Source organism: Thermobia domestica, chromosome 7 (genome assembly GCF_964235325.1).
Source record: "Thermobia domestica chromosome 7, izTheDome1.hap1.1, whole genome shotgun sequence".
In the NCBI taxonomy this organism is placed as follows: Eukaryota; Metazoa; Arthropoda; class Insecta; order Zygentoma; family Lepismatidae; genus Thermobia; species Thermobia domestica.
The window spans coordinates 46,049,950-46,066,456 of NC_137460.1; positions in this window are offsets into that span (position 1 = coordinate 46,049,950).

Below are 16,507 nucleotides of genomic sequence, written 5' to 3' on the forward strand. Positions count from 1 at the left end.
AAAAGGGTTATTAGTTTTATATGCGATACGCACAACACACGTAAAAACATCAATAGTTTATCACAAAAATTTCGAATTATTTTCTTTCTACAATGTTTTCGCGTTACTGTAATAATTCCACTCAGGTTATAGCTTAATGTAGTGAAAATTTAATTTATACTTTTACTCTACTTCAATTTACCTTAATTTACTTTACCTCATAATAATATCAATATAGAACTACGATCGTAAGACAATTTTACTTATCATGTTATTTCTCGCTATTGCTTTCCTTCATTCTTTTGTTAAGAGCATAGCGATCATTTCGGTTACGGCCACAAGAGGGCATATGAATCGCTATACGTAAAGCTAACATCGCCAAGATGGCGATTTTTCTACATAGCGGGAACGATGGTTGTTATAGTGATGTTAAACAACTGCAAGAACTAACTAGGTGAGTTTTAAAACCTTCATTACAGGAGTACTTCTAATACTCGGGAGATGTTATTTAAGAGGTAAAATGATTGCTTATTTATCTAGGGTTTTGTATAATAACAGAAGGAATATAAATTTGTTTTTGTTCGTAGTCGACTATGCAATATTAAAACCATTATTATTAAGGTCTGGTGATGCGAGGATAATGACGGAGTGAAACGTCGTTTTACAGTGGGAAAAGAACGACGGCTTAAGTCGACTCCTAAAATTTAGAAATTTAGTAACCAAAAGTGTAGAATTTTGGAAGTTAACCTAGTATAAATTAACGATTGGAATAACCTGATTTATTTTGGAAGAAAAGGAAACACTGAGGAGTCTGACTAAAGTAAAAATTCATTGAAACAAGTTTTGGCCGAAAAGCCATCGAGTGTTACTTCCGCCATTACGAGTAATATGAAGTAATGGGGCAGGAAGTATAGTTGTCGAGGTTTATTTCACCAGATACTAGGACCAGGTCCCATATTTAATAGGACGTGGGACTGATACCTGAGGAGATTGATTTCGACGTGTGAATAAATAGGTTTGGTAACCTATTCTGTTCTGTGGAGTCAAGGATCCAGGTGACAAGGACCGAAAGGACCACTTTGTAGGAACCTCAACCAATTGGGTAACATTCATCCATTTTATTTTTTTTATTTTCTTCTTGTTCCGATCATAAACAGAACCACTAATTTACTAAATGGAGTGCTGCGAAATAAAAATGTATAGTTAAAACGAAAGGCGTTACGCGTTTAGACAGCTCATCTCGTTTCCACTCATAATAAGATGTTATAAGCATATGTGATCGACTCGCTAAATTTGATATGTTTGATAGGTATAATTGAAAATTTTGTTGGTGAACTTTACTTTGAGCGCACCACTTGATATTAAGGTTTCTCTAATATTTTCCTTGTGAGATATTTCTTTTGTTTTTACTGTTAGATTAAGTAAGATTTTTCACTCTAAGATGTCATTTTGAACGTGTGCCTTATTAGATCATGCGGTTAGTTGCTTAGGTTAGGTAAGATTTAAATTGAACGTGTCCCAACAATATATAGCTATCTTAATTGTTAGGTTAGGAAATCAGATTGTGTGTTTACTATTAAATAATGTCATATTATTTTGTCTTGTGATATATTCCGGGAAATGTATATTTCGATTGCTTGCTTAGGTTAGGTAAAATTGAACTTGTGCATTTACGGTTGAATAGTGTTATATTATTTTGTCTTGTGATATATTCCGGGAAGTGTATACTTTGATTGCTTGTTTAGGTTAGGTAAATTGAACCTGTGTTGATGTTAAATATTGTCATGTTATCTTGTCTCGCGATATATTTTTAAACAATTTACGATTGCGTAGGTTAGGCTTCATGTAGGTTACGAAATTATATCCTGAACGTGATTTCGTATATATTTCTTGGATCTTAAATGTGGAAGGGTTTTGGTAAATTAGAATAGTAAATGTACCGCGTTCATTGCTATTGTCTCATGATATGCGGGTGCATACTTGATCTGTGCAGATTTCGGCTACCCTACAGTTGTAGTTTTTTTTTATATTTAAAAATCTTGTTCGAATATGCTTCCGTTCAAGACTCTGTCTTGGGCGCATATTTAGTTTAAAGGTGCCATTAACGCGTTATGGAATTTCTTACATATTTGCCTCATCGGAAGTGCATATATCTAACTGATGCCCAACTTTACTGGGAAACATATATGTACTCACATTTATTCAATTTGTCGTTCTTGAACACAATCTAGAGTCTTATCATGTATCCATTGCTCTTGAGAATTAATGACATTATATTGAGAAGTTAAAAGTGATAATAATGTTGATAATGACGTTCTAATCTCTCATAAGATGTGTAAACCCTGTTGTAGAAAAGTAGAAGTAGAACATTTTTTTTATTTGTAAATATCGCATTTCATTAATAGTAGATTTTTTTAGTGTTACGTATGGTTGATAGTGCTACTTACTTGTCCTAGAGTACAATGAGAATGTAGTAGCAGTCATGTAGGGCTTATGTTGTTGCCTCATTTAAATGAATTACAGGGTTATGAATAGTGAACGTCTATTTAATAATAATTTTAGTAACGATAATGTCATCTTGTTAAATGAATAATTAGAGCATATGGACTGTTATTCTTAAGTGATCACGAACTGAGTATATATATTGTAAAGATATTGAAATGTGAAAATTGATACAATTTTGAAATTAAGTCAATGTAGTAACATAATATCGTAATTGTTTGAACATACGGCGATGTAGGCAAATATCTAACAGACTTTATTCTGTTGCTCTGGATAATTACAATGTAACTGTTGACTGATTGGCACAAATAAACAATCACGACCGAATCTCAATTTTATAATTTCGAATACTGCTCATAGAGTTAAGCATATGTAAGTTTGATATTTTTTTTTTCTTCCTTCATTCAGTTTAAGTCAATGACGTTGAGTCATCTTTCATTTCGATTGGCCACTTAACAAGAATCTGAAATCTTTTGATAAAATTCGTTGCGCATGCTTGAACTGATTTTCTTTTTAAGCTAACATAACCTAAACATTAAGTTAAAACATAACCAAAGAAAGTGGTGTGTTTTATTAATAAAGTACGATTTTAATCTAAATTGTAAAGCGAGGCAAAGTCTCTTGTGGAATAAGTTGTAAAAATTACGTATACAGTAAGTAATACAAGAAGGAACAATACATGATTGGAACACAAATTATACTAAAATACTGAATTATCGCTGAACTTAACTTTTTCCTAATTGAAATTTGGATTTTTTTAAAAATGCTGTGTGTTCATTTCGTTGTGTTAGGAGAACAAATGTTCTATCAGAACGAAAATAGAAAAGTGAGAATGAAATGTTTCAGCTTAACATCGCACAATTATGTCTTTCAGGCTAACGGAGACGATGGTTATGCTAGTGAAAGATGGTGGAATGAGAATGCGGGAGAAAACGGGAGTATAGCCGATAAAACCCACAGACACGATGTGGTCCACCACAAACTTACCGGCCCCAGGTAATTTGCCACCCTGTGCAATGCCGCTCTACCACCTTCCTCCAGAAAGACCAAATCTTAAAGGCCACGATTTATGTATGCTACCCCATCATGAACAACAAAGAGGAGGGAAGAAGCACTCGCACTCAGAAAGGTCTAAAATACTACAAATAGAACATCGTTGAGTCTGTTTATTCTGTAATCTAATATGTTAGTGAAAGATAAAGCAAACACACCTGCAGAGGAAAGAGAGTAATCCTTTTTATACAGTTGAATATCGAGCTTCAATCTCAATATATTAGTTTGCAATTACAGTGCAACTAGCTCTTTTATCTTTAGTTCTTGATTTTTCTTCTACATTTGTTAATTTGTTTTTTTTTTAAAAAAAAACTTGTTTTCACCTTCAATGATAAGGAACTTGCTTGTAACAAAGACAAGACTAGTTTTCATAACAAAACTGTGATAACTAACTATATAGAACAGGTATTCGCTACTGTTCGACAATCGAGTTCTTGTATTTGACAACAAATCAAGCATTTCCTGCTGTTATTTGTTTAGCACTGTTCATGCGACCAGAGGTGCAAATCTGTCCTCAACATTGGGGGCCGCAAGTGCGACCGTTTCGTTTTTTTTTTTTTTTTTTTTTTTTGTTAAGCGATGTTCAAAATGTCTGTGAAGTTGAAAAACAATCCTGTGGTGGATCAAGGAGCAGAGTCGTCTTTTGGAGGCGGACAGATTGAACTGCACCCCCTCTGCTGTGTGGAGCTGAAAAACAGCAGACAAGGGTTGTTCCTTATTAATCCTCATATGATTTCCAGAAGTATCGAAAGTCTGCAGCCCATCAAACCACTGAAATTCCATAGAACAGGAAATTGGAATAGACACATCCAAAAATATTATAAAGATGACCTCTCGTAGTCTTCATGAAGAAAATAGCTATCACCACGAGATGGCACCAGCCCATAATCTGGTCGCCAGCAAGAGATCTTGCAAAGTATTATATAACTCATCTGATTATTCTATATTAGATTCCAAGTCCGTTGGAACAAAAGCTTCCACCTACGAATCACATGAAACTATATAACCAATAACAACAGAAAACAAATAATGTTGAATTTTTTAGAGGCCCACATATTGTATAGCATTACGTACCCGTGCATCCAATATACATTTGAAAAGAACAATCATCACTGACAGGTAAGTATTTTAATTCTTCTGTGCTTTAGGTTAAGCTGATAGGTTAGATTAGGTTAGAATTTTCCAGGTAAGTATACTAGTTAGTTAGGTTAGACTGAATAACGTTATGAGGTAGCTCGCTTCTATGAATGACAGCCATGTAAGACAATTTAGGTTTCAAACGAATCTCTAGTAATTGTATATATATTATTCCTATTCAATAAATTACGCCATTTCATTAATATTCTTTAATTAATTATTTGCTTCTTACTCTTATATAAATATCTGTAATGACTTAAAACCACAACTTATTATCTGTCGAATAATATAATCATGTATTATTCTGATTATTAACACATTTCTATCAAACATATTCATTGATACATATCCTCATTTGTAACTTACGGGTCATAAATGCAGCTACTCGCAACGATTGAAGATGAAACCCAGAAAATAGCTTTCCTATCAAACTTCATTAAAGCAACTAAAATTTTGAGGGTATGTTAACGTGAAGCTATACAATAGACATCAGGAACATCGGGTTGGAAGGAAACATTATGAGGACCCTATGGGTCCAAAAACTTCTAGAATTTCATTCCGATTAATTTCATATGCATAGTTCGAGGATCTTAATCTCTTGTCTTTTTTTTTTTTCGTACAATTTTTCTTCTTTTCTTCTTAGATAACATCGTAGATATATGGTACAGACTAAAATCCAAGTTGTCTACTGCCTGTATAAAATTTGTATGATACATACATTGTAACAATATAGAATAACTTATTAAATGAATAAACGACTGAACATCACAAGTAAGAATTTTCAGAACAGCAAAATTATAAAAACAGTAAATGAAATAACTATAAACACAATTTTGTAATCGATCACGAAGTGGAGCATTACAAGATTTAAGGCTTATTCTTGGGGGAGGGGGAAGCATCTAGTTTATCTCACTTTCCTTTATGTCAATCGGACACAAATCATCATTATTTTCAAAAACACACTTCAAATCGGATTATTGCGGGGACAGTCCTCCAGTTCCAAGATTGGAGGGGACATGTCCCTCTCATCCCCCGAGATTTGCGCCAGTGCATGAGACCTTAAACTATGAATGTAATATTCAAATAGAAGATCAGCTTAGAAAAATTTAACTACCATCATCATGAAATCTGTTTCCAACAAGAAATATTTATTTTAAATAATATGTTTATGACAGATTTTGCCGCCCCATGCATTTGCACGTATTGAACATATTTTAGAGTCTGACCTCATGTTAGAGGTCTACAAAGGCCGGAATTTTTACCTCGAACCCGGCCTGGCCCGTGAATTTATAATGTGAGGCCCGACCCGAGTCCGAAATTTGTTTTAGTGTTTAGGCCCAAGCCCGGCCCGAGTCCATGTAATAATCAAATAAGCCCGAATTTCAGAAAGTTAATAATTATTGCAAAATTGTACTTTTATTTACAGCAATTAGAGGTTTAATTTTGCAGTTCTGCTTTAAATGTTCTTCAGGAAGAAGGATCCAACAAATATCGTTGTATACTGGTATATTATATTTACAAAGTTAGACCCGAAAAGGCGCGAGAAATATGGTTGTATATTTAAAAATTTATTGCCCAAGCCAGGCGCGAGCCCGAAGTGATATATGCTTTGTAGATCCGAGTCCGGCCCGCGACCCAGGCCGGCCCTAACTCCGCGGACTCGGCTTGAACCCGTGCAGAACTCTAACTCAAGTATTAGAAGTAAAGGCTCCGTGCCCTCGTGAACGAAAAGATAAAAATAAGGAACTTTTCTGGCTACACTGTTATACAAAAAAAGTACGGCAAAATTTTAGGAATGGATTTCTTATGGGTAAACAAACAAAAATGTTCATATGACCATATGTCGGAAAATGCATCGTTACAGAGTTACGACCTTTGAGTCGCCTGACGGTGTGAAATAGTCACATTCTGGTCACTCTTTAATGTTCTCAATTTAAACCTCAATAACTCAACCCCTAATCCAGCTAGGAAGATAATTTTGGTTCTAGGTATTTCTGAAGGACGACGCTTTCCAAAGATATATATTTTATGTACATGGCGGTACCACGGCGACGGGAGAGGGTAATTACGTGTTTTTCTTTACATTAATAGTTTGGGGATGGCATTCTTTCCCCCTTGGGGGCAGGGTTGTTTTGTTTAAAACAAAATGTTTAAAACAAATGATTAAAACTTGTTTTAAACAATTGATTTTGTTTAAAAATTATGTGTACGTTTAAAACATTTTGTTTTAAACACGTGTATTTTCAAGACTTGTTTTAAACATATGTTAATTTTTATTTTATTTTATTTTTGTGAAAAAATCGGCCAGAGAAGGAGAATTATCAAAAAGTGCTTCCATTTAGAAGACTAGTTTCTTCCCATGTAAATGTTTTGATTTCTCGTGGCTAAAGGAATTCAATATGGTGATCTACAATTTATTTTATCTCTTTTTTTCCCTTTATTTTTAATGTATATTGTAGTCCTTAAAATGCTTCTCAGTTAACCTGCGAAAAAGTGTCGTAGTCTAAGGTTGGACTACTTGTAGAACTGATATTAAAAAAAATAATTATCATGGAAACAATTTTTTGTTTTGTATTCAGAAAGCAAACAAAAGGGTATTTGCTAAATTGCGGTTCTGAAATAAAAATGTCACAGGCATTCGTTGATATAGTACATGTTGGTTCTCAGTTTCCGTACAACTTGGAATCATTTAACATGAGTTTTACGGGAAGAAAAAAGTACATAATTTCGAGAAAATTTGTTAAAGCAACTCAAACTCCATCAGACAAGAAAATGGCCATACGAGCTCGTTGCAAAATGTTTAAGAAAGAAATGATTGGTCTAGTTCAAACAATGAATAATCATTATGAAAAATGCAATACTGTGAAAAAACTAGAAATTCAAATGGTAATAGTGTTAATCCGAAAATTGCTTCTGATGACTCTAACGTCAGTGAATTGGTTGAGATGCAACTGGAAACTTCAGGTAAGAATTAATTTTGCACCATCAATTTTTTCCCCTTATATTATGAAAATTTTATTTCGTCCCTCTTCTCTACCTCAGTCCTAAATTTTCTTAAAAAATTTACACCTTGGCATAGCTTGTATGCAGGGACCACGTGAGAATGCGCAAGGTATGGCAGTCTCCGGCGTAACTAGCCATTAAAGCGTGATACTTATTGTAACATCAGTGCCGAATGTCAGTGTCTGGGACAATTTGATCTCAATTTGTTCGTCTGTATGTATGTATGCACCACGCTACAGGACTCAAATTTCGTTTTTTAACATTAAATTTTGAGAGTAGAGGGGCGAGACGTCGGAATTTGCTGTATAGATTTTGACTGCGATCCGACGTAAAATTTCGAAATTAGTGGTCCGGATCCCACTTTAAACAATAAAGCCCTGTCTCATATAGCCTTGCTACTGATGCAAAACTGTAATCATTCAAACGAAACAAACTAATTTTATGTGTTTCGAACAAACTTGGATTGCAGGATAAATTTGGCTTCAACTCAGTTTTTGTTTAGAGCACATAGGATCCAAGCTCATTTTCAGAAAGGTTCAGTTTTGCTCAGCAAACGTAGTATCGTAGTAGCCAAGAGTCCGATATAAATGAAACAAAAACCACGTGAAAGGGTGTGGACTAGAGTTTCATAGGACAACCGCTAGACAAAGGCGTTGATGGAATAGGGGAGAAGGGCTAATTCACCCCTCCTTTGTCATAAATTTAAGATAATAATATTATATAGTGTACGCAGCAGTGTGGGAATGAGTGGGAGACCCGGGTTCGATTCCCGGCGGGAGCTCATGTGGTTCGGATTCCACGTTAATCAGTAGGTCCACGTCTCATATAGCCTCGCTGCTGAACGGGACGTAAAACTCAAAATCAATCAATCAAGTGTGGGAATGATTAACAAGTCAAACTGGGAATGTCATAGTCAATGATGCATAATTACGTTACGTAAATGCATGGTGTGTCAAAAAGAATACACTGACTGAAAACGTAATATCTTCGCAGCCACGAATCCGAAACGAAAGAAAGAAAAACTACGTGACATCTAGAGTTTTATATGATTGCCGTTAAAGGCGCATCTGCTTAGAAGTCATCCGCCCCCTACCTTGAATTTCAGATTTTGACGGCAGTAATGCAGATTTAGAAACCTATTGCTGAGCAAAGTCCAACAGAAAAAATCCGAAGTCCTTACACTTAATGAATACGAATTTTGATCAGTTATAATCCATTATCTTTGGCCGTGAGAAGCTATAAGCCTATATTGCTCTCTTATACATTTGATTTGGCTCAAGGATTCCAAATATGGCTCTACTTTCAGTTTCGGGCCTGCTTAAAATTCTGGAAATTTTGCCTAAGCAACTTTCCAGTTTTAATCATCTGTATGTTCTCTGTATTTATTCGGTGTAAGGACCTCAAGCTTGTTCTTTTGTAGTTTGCTTATCAAAAGAATTTTAAAACTGCCTTACTGCCCCCAAAATATGAAATTCAGGGTGGGAATGGGAGCGGTTGTCCTCTAGTTCCACTGTCTAGCGGCTGTCCTATGAAAATATCCCACGCCTTTTCACATGGTTTTAATAACATTTGTTTGAGCTCTTGACTGCGAAGATATTACGTTTTGAAATAGAATTAATTTGCTGAGCTAAACTGAACTTTATTGAAAATGGATTTAGACGCATTGTTCTCTAAACGCCCCAAATATTACCTTTCTTCAATAAATTATTGACTCAAAAAGCAACCAATTACATACGCTTGCAGAAAATATTCTAGATTCAGCATAACATGAAGTGTGCTTCAAACATTACTTTTCGAAAATGTATCGTTTTAAAATAATTTTTAATAGCATCGTGTTCTGAAATACTAATCAAATTTTGCAACAAAAATATAATCCACCTCCACGAAACGAGAGATTAGCTTCTAAACGCATAACTAGAAAACATTCAGAAGCTGTAACTCTGAAATGACTTGCTTTTGGGGCTAAAATAACCGCACAACCGTACTTCTGGTAAAATTCTAACCTTAAAACATGTAACATGACTCCCTTTGCATTTGAAATTTCGAATACCTAGCAAAGATGTCCGTCATGATGCTTGATAGCACCATTTGATGCGTCAGACCAGTTTCAAGTTTCACCATTCTCCCTTAACCCATTCTCAACACACAAGAATGGTGAGGACTTTTGTTTTGCCATGTATATTAATAGATTGTGTGAAATCTCCATAGTAGGTAGATGTTAAAATATACCTAAAAAGCTTATTAGAACCAGGAAAGTACTTACGAGAGTCATTGGGAAGAGGATGTAATAAAAGAGGATTGTGATATGAAATAAGTTGGTAATTACTAATCTATACTGAAATACTCTGTACCCAACTCAGTGTACTCTTAAACGAGAATCAAATAAATGAAAAGATCGCTTGCAGAAGCAAAAAGGTCTTAATAAATACGTTATTACGCGATTTTGAAATATGTTTAAAATCATGTTTTAAACTGTTCAAAATGTTTGAAACGTGTTTTGTTTTTCGTGTGTGTTTTAAAACATTTTGAACACCTTTCTCATGTTTTAAATAAATATTTTGTTCTTTTTTCTTAAAAAAAACTGTATTTTTTCCAACCCTGCTTGGGAGTACATGCATATCGACGGAAAGCTTCATTCTTTAGGAACACATTGCTACCAAAATTAACCTCCTAGTTTAATTAGGGGCTGAATTATTGAGGATTAAATTGAATCGCATTAAGGAATGACCAGAATGTGACTATTTCACACCGTCAGGTGGCTCAATGGCCGTAACTCTGTAACGATGCATTTCCCGATATATGGTCATAGGAACTTGTTTGCTTGTCTACCCATAAGGAATCCAACCCTGAAATTCGGCTGTACCTTTTTGTTACACCCTAAGATATATATAAATTCAATAATAATTACATTTGAAAAGTAGCAACTTATTATTCTAATTTCTGTTAGTTTCAGAAGAGATCAAAAGATTGAAATTTAATATATAATCTGCAAACGAAGCCATTTTGGAAACATAGTTAAAAAAAAAAAAAAAGAGACCAAATCCAACTTTTCAAGTAGGGCTATCATCTATTGTGTAGTATCTAATTTAACTTTTTGTTATATTAAAACGTAATAATATCCTTTGTACTTTTCATTACAGCAATATCTCATTGTCATCCAAATATACAATAACGAAACGAAATGAAAATTGAAGTTTACCCGTTTTTTTTTTTTTCCTATCTCGATTTCCTCGAAGACGAGATTAATTACGTGTGCTCCTTTTAATAGCCGTGGATATATTAAAAGCTATATTTCAGCTGAACAGAGGAAAATGTCGTCTCTTGTGTTTCTGGGTTCTCCTTTTTTATCTATCATATCTCCTGGACCCCCTCAAAGTATAATTTTCCTCTCTAAAAAAAGACTAAGAAGAAAAAGATAACAGGAAAAAACAGCTCTAGTGAAAAAAGGGAAAGTCTCTCACTTCTACGTTTACAATAGCAATTGCAGACAGCAGTGTCATCTGGCGAGGGAATTTGTCCTCATATTTTTCGTAAGGGAACTGGTTTGGTTGGTAGTAGTAGCCTATGGCAGTTTGCCAAAAGAAAAGACAGAAAGAAAGAAGGTAAAAATTTCAAGATTAAATCCTACTTAGACAAAACGTTACCACCAGTCTGATTTCTCTATTTCTATTGGTCGATTTACTTATTAAAGTTATTTTCCGCATTATGTTTACAGATTTTTGCACTATCTCACTACATTTTGGGAGAATGTTTATCATTATTATACAAAAGACATAGAAGGTGCAACTTTAGTTTTTGTTTTCCTCTTAGTGGCGTAACCATAGGATACTGTAAACGTCTGCAATGCAGATGGGTTAGCTCGCAAGGTTAAATAACATTCTTTTCCCCATGAAATGAATTTCTTTTGTTTTGCTTCGAATAGAAGGGGGAGGTCACGACATCTGTTTTTTATTTGTTGATCGAAATCTCTTGTTTCCTATTTTTTTTTTCAAAAAAAGTTTTGGTTGTCCACCTATCTTTAGAAATAGCGTATAGACACAATCGTTCCTTGGGTATTTCCAGTGGCGTATTTAAGGGGCGCTTCCGGGCTTAAGTCCCCCGAAATTTTATTTACTATATTAAAGCAGGGGTAAAAGTGGGTCTGAAAAGGTGGAGGTACGTTTGACTTTACGCCGTCCCCCATGCCTATCTTTGCCCATTGTAATTTCTATAAAAAGTTAGGGGACGTCATAGATATTTTCTGGAAGTGGGGGCACGGCGTCCACCTGCGTTCCCCCTCACTTTTACCCCTGAATTAAAGTAAATGAAATATCTCGTAGAAATTTAACATTTTCAGGAATAATATAAGCGAAGCCCCCCCCCGAAACAAAATCGTAAACAAGCCACTGGGTATTTCGGTATTTCGCCTTGAAATAGAGATCTTATGAAGAATAGGTAAATAATAATAATAAGATTTAGTATATTGTCAGTTATGTTTAATAAATACACGTCAGATTTTGCTAAGAGGGCCGCGGTGGCTCAGTGGTAGAGCGTTCACCTTTGGTGCTTGGGGTCCCGGGTTCGATCTCAGACCCCTCCAAGTGAAACTTGTGGTGGGCAAACACCGTGTGTGGAGGTTTCCTCGGGGTTCTCCCGTTTCCTCCCACTTTCTTCATTCCACCATTTCATTCATTACTTATCATCACCGTCTCCTTTAGCCTAACCGCTATAACCGTGGGACGTAAAACTCAAAGATTTCATTTCCTTTTTTTTTTTTTTTTTTTTCAAATTTTGCTACACTTTTGATATGTTGTTTAGATTGCTTTTCTGTACCATAAAATCAATACAGAGTTTCTGTTACAATTTGTTCCGGGTCAAATCATATTTTAAGAGATTTGTGCTATTGGACAAAACTGTGTAAGTGCATCTGACTTTTACACCTGAAGAAATGTACAACTTTTCATATTTATGTCGCGTGGGCCACTTTTCACCCTGAGAAAAACTGTGATGAGACGTGGAATAGAGTCATCAAGGTCATGAATGGTATCAAGTGGAAAATTACACTGTTACGTTACGCGAGCATTGTATTACTCATTTCCATGAGACAAGATGATGGCAAAAATCTGCACCACATTGCTACCTCCAAAATTGAACGTTGTTCAATTATGTTCAAGTCCGGGTAATTAGGAGGGCCTGGAAAGGTGATCAATTTCATTCCTATCTTCAAATCATGCCGTAACAGCTCCACCTGTGTGAATGAGTACCACCTCACATTGTTACCCGGGAATAATATCTTAACCATAGACTGCACATGGTCCCTAAAATAACGACATAATCAAGGGGAGCGACGTGATCGGTAAGTGGCAGCACAGGACACACTCAAAACCAGGATATTGCCCCCCATGTGGATGCGGCCCAGGTCAGAGAGACCACGCAATTTTCACGGTTGGGAGTGGATACTTTGGGACGTACTCTTGTTTGGGCGTCCACCACACAATACACGTGTGTGTTTCGAAAATAGGTAATCGATGACACCATTGGTAAAGTGTTATTATTCCTTATCAGCAGAGTCACCATGCCACAAGAGCCCTATGTCAGTTATGTAAATTGCAGCGAACTGCGATTATCAAAACAATCTGTGCTAGATGCTACTTCAGTGCCTCTGTTATTTGCAGCACAGTTCCACAACGATTCTGAGTCACATTCCACTTTAATGCTCGGCCTGTCACTGAGTTTTCTCCTTACCACTGTTCCTCGTCACTCATATGGTTCAGCCGTGACTTTTGTAGACCTTCATCACATGGGGTATTGCCCTTCACGACACACTCAACACACTTGCCACTTTGGTCAAGGTCGAGCTACACAGCCGATCGCTAACAACTTCCCTCTCTGTGTAAATCAGAGAGGTCACCAATATCTCCGTCTGCTCAGTTAACTGCGCACTGTTTTCTATTGCTCCTAATGTAGTGAGGAGTACTGTGTGTGACACAACAGCACCAACAATTTTCCGCTGCGGTCAAGACGAATTCAGACCACTGGCGCAAATCCCGGGGGGACGAGGGGGACATGTCCCCCCAATCTTGGACCTGGGGGGACTGTCCCCCCAATAATCTGACTTAAAAAGTGCTTTTTGGGATAAGTGTGATGATTTGTGTCCGACTGCCACAAAAGAATGTGAGATGAAATTCAAGTCGTGTTGAAGCTTCTTCAGGAATGTAAGAAATGAATTTTTAATATTTTCTACTAAACGGCAAAGAAAGTGCAGATATGAAGGTTGGGAGGCTGAAACTTTAGACTTTAACATCTTTCCGGAAATTAGTACCTTAATTCTTGCGTGGTAGATGATATTCATTAAATATTCCATTATACCCTACTTCATTTGTCTTTCCTTTTTGGACGTAGGTAGACTACCTTACAGTCGTGAGATAGCCAATGAAATAAAGGGTATTCAATTTGGTGTTTAATATTATGAAAATAAACTACATAAATGGTTAAAATATGATATTGAATAGGACTCTTGTAATCTTAATGAAATGCTGAGTTACTTTGGAATTCTTACTTTGTAATTTTATTGTATAAATTATTTTAACTAGTCTTGTAATAAATTTGCTAGCTTAAAGGGATTATTTCATTTTTTGAGTTTTAATACAATATGAGTTTTAGTAAAAAGTTTAAACAAGTTCTCCGGGAATTGGGATTTCGACAATGCCCATACTCACCCTTTCCCGATGGAAAGCATTGCATTATACAAGACCGGTTTGGAAATGTGTACTTCATTCATTGTGATAAGAGGAAAGCGTTAGGAACACGACGACCAGAATTTGGTCGCTGGGTGGAGACTGATTCGAGGGAAATATCTGATACCTGGAACCGAACACAGTACTTAGACCCACCTACGCCGGTTTCGAACCCTAGTTCCACAGTGCAGGACGCACCACGGACAGGTTGTGAAGGTACCCCGTTGGCGGCGGCATCCAGCCCCCTGTGCTCAGCGTCGAACCCAGAACTAGACGCAGGCAGACGACTTGAGAAACCAAATCCTTTACCTAGAACAATGTTCAGGGACTTGAAGAAACTCCTCTTGGAGAAAATAGTAGATCTTATCGAAATTCCTTAAATTTACAGGACGAATTAGAAAAAGCCCTAAAACAGAAAACAGTGGAATTGGACTCAGCCCCAATCTCTACCATCGAAGTAGAATCTGATATAAATGGCGAAATGATGAAGAGTCAGTATCGTTAGAACCAGGGTTTATGCCAGAATCAGACATCAAAGATTGGGCAGCCCAACCTACTAAGGAAGATGATTTAACGACTGGGCTTGTTACCCCTATTGCAATTTATCTTCCCGAAAATTCGAAGTATCTGAAGCAGACACACCGCCTGCGGCAGAGCAGTCGGAGTTGCAACTTCAGTCCTTCGAAGTAGAATTAGCAAGTAAATCCAAAGAAATTGTAAGCCCCGGACAGACATAAGAATAGATGAAGCTAAAATTGCATCTCTTAAGGAATCGATGAGAACGGATCTCTCCCCTTTAGTGCTCAAGCTGGTAAAACCATTAATGCGGAATATGGTGAATAAAAAGGTTCAAACTATCATGATTAGGAGAAGTGAGGTCGGTTGTGAAAAGCTTGGTATTATTTTCGGTATTTGGTAATAAATTTGCTAGCTTAAAGGGATTATTTCATTTTTTGAATGGATTATTGCTCTAGAGTTAATGACCACCTACAGCTATTTGGGGGATTAGTCGATAGACATACTATGCTACTCGATCCCGTTAGTGTATTGTAGCTAACGTCCCCGTTTTCTTCATAAGTATCCTGTGAACTTGGCGCTGATGACAGAAGGTTTTCTCGAGGCTGTTTAGATAGCTGACTACTCACTATCTTATCCAAGGGACATGATACTGGGAGTTGCTTAAGTAAGTACTAAATTAGAATGTGAGACGCCGTCGTGAACGAAAGGTGTGTCGGAATCGAACCTTCTCTATGAGTCTCACTCTTCTTCAATCTTACTCTTCCGACACCTACTCTGTGTGCATTCACAACAATGTAAAACTTGCTTAAGGAAGATTCGCCTAGAGGAACCATCTGGGACCAACCTCGATAATGGCATCATGGGAATCTAATAGCCATATTTGGTAAAGTAAGTATGTTTCTTTTTCAGGATTCTTCTAGGAACCACATAACTAGTGTTCTGCATACTTACGTAGTAACTAAATTAGACTCTTGCCAACTCCCTCAGATTTTAGTGTAAAATGCAGTGTGTACATACACACACGAATATATATCGTATATATAATATGGGAACGGTGTTACCCGTCCCCCCCAATGTTGAAGACAGATTTGCGCCGATGATTCAGACAACTGACGTATTTCAAACTTGCATTAAATTGATGAAGATTTATAAATATTTTAATGACGTGCATATGACTCTGTTTAGAAACAATCAACACATGCTTGTATTTACAAACTACTACAGTGACAGACGGGAAAACACTAGCGACACCACTAGTCATGTGATGAACGTGGAACACTAGTGCTACTACGCACTGGAGTAGTTGTAAGATCAAGAGGCCCTCCACATCTGATATCAGTTTTTGACTTATCAAATTTCACTCTCTCAGCTTGCATAGAGCTTTGAGGGGTACCGAACCCAAACCTAAGCTTGCCTGGAGCTCTAAGGCCTCCTAATCCATCCCACTCTGCTTGCTTGGAGCATTGTGGGATACCTAACCGCAGCCACCTAGCTTGCTTCGAGCTTTGTGGCTTTCCAACCTCTCTCTGCTTGCATGGAGCAATGACAATCTTAAATACACTCTATTCAGTGTGCGTGGCATTCTGTGGGGATCCTTC